Raw genomic sequence first — 1597 nt, forward strand, 5'->3', positions numbered from 1 at the left:
GTGCAGTAGGTCGTTGAAGAAGTAGTACAGGCCATGCTGGACCTGGGAGTCATCGAACCATCGTACGTGGTGCTTGGCGGCTGCGGCTCTGGCGCCCGGGCCCGAACCCCCCAAGCCCGGGCTTGCTGCGGGGACCCAGCAGTGCGCACGCTGTGCCCAGCCCCTGGCCTGTCGCGTCTGGGCTGGCTGCCCAGCTGGTGCAATTCCGCGGGCGGCCCCAGAGCGGAGGCATCAGCAGCCCCGTTCGTTCCCCTGCAGGACCTGAGCGGGACGGGGGGGCTGGGGCCTGGTGTCCGCACTCCGGGGCTGCCCGCAGGATTGCACCAGCTGGCCAGCCAGCCCAGACACAACTGGCCAGCCAGCCCAGACACAACTGGCCAGGGGCTGGGCACGCGCAGTGTGCGCGCTGGGTCCCTGCAGCAGGCCCAGGCTCGGGGGGTTCGCGGGCGCCAGAGCCGCAGCCGCCGAGCGCCATGTGCTTGGCCAGCGGCTGCTTCCTCCCACTGCAGCAGTGGGAGCTGCAGCAGCGGCTGCTCCCGAGTCCCGCTGCCCAGGTGGGGAGAACAGCCGCCGCCTGGCCCCGCGGGCCGCCCCACTACTCTCTCTCCAGGTACCAGGCCCGAGTCCTGCCTGCTCAGGGCCATGCCGGACTCACACTCACCCCGGCCCCACGCTCCCCTGCGTCTCCCGGGCCTCCCTCCAGCGCTTGCGGAGGGAGGAGGAATGGGGGGGGTTGTTTTGGGGTTTTTTTTGCTCTGCCTCCGTTTTTTTCCCCTCTGACACCCCCCCCCCCCAATGTCCTGATATTTGACCTGGGTGATCTGGTCACCCTAGGTATACCATAGGGAACGGACAAGTGAAGCCCCTCGTGGGAAAAGTTCAGGCCATTGCAACCTTCCCACTGCCTGCCACAAAATGCCAGGTACGCCAGTTCCTGGGACTTGTTGGCTACTATCAGTGGTTTATTCCCCAATTCGCGGCGATTGCAGCCCCCTTGACTGGGCTGTTGACCAAGGACAGCCCCCGGCAAGTAGTTTGGACCCAAGAGTGCGACAAGGCCTTCCAGATGCTCAAGGCAAGTCTCTGCCGTGAACCGGTCCTATATAGCCCCGATTTTGACCAGCCGTTCATCCTCCAGACAGACGCCTTGGACATAGGACTTGGGGCTGTCCTATCCCAAGAAGTGGGCGGGGAAGAACATCCGGTCGTCTACATTAGCGGGAAGTTGTTTCCCCGGGAAAAGAACTACGCGGTGGTGGAGAAGGAGGCCCTTGCAGTAAAGTGGGCTTGTGGTGCCTTGCATTACTATGTCCTCGGAGTCCCGTTCACATTGGTCATCGATCATGCTGCACTCCAGTGGCTGGCCCGGATGAAGGATAATAATATGAGACTACAGCGTTGGTACCTGGCGCTACAGCCCTGTGCCTTTACGATTCGCCATAGGGCTGTGAAGGACCATGCAAATGCAGACTTTCTGTCCCGCTTGGGAGGCATGGAAGGGTCTGGCCCCGATGAACGGGAGCCAGCCTTGAGTGTAGTGAGGCAGCCTGGCTCCCAGCCGCCCCAGAGAGGGACGAGCCCCTCCAGATGCCAAAGT

This window comes from Chrysemys picta, chromosome 1 (assembly GCF_011386835.1).
Source record: "Chrysemys picta bellii isolate R12L10 chromosome 1, ASM1138683v2, whole genome shotgun sequence".
Lineage (NCBI taxonomy): Eukaryota > Metazoa > Chordata > Testudines > Emydidae > Chrysemys > Chrysemys picta.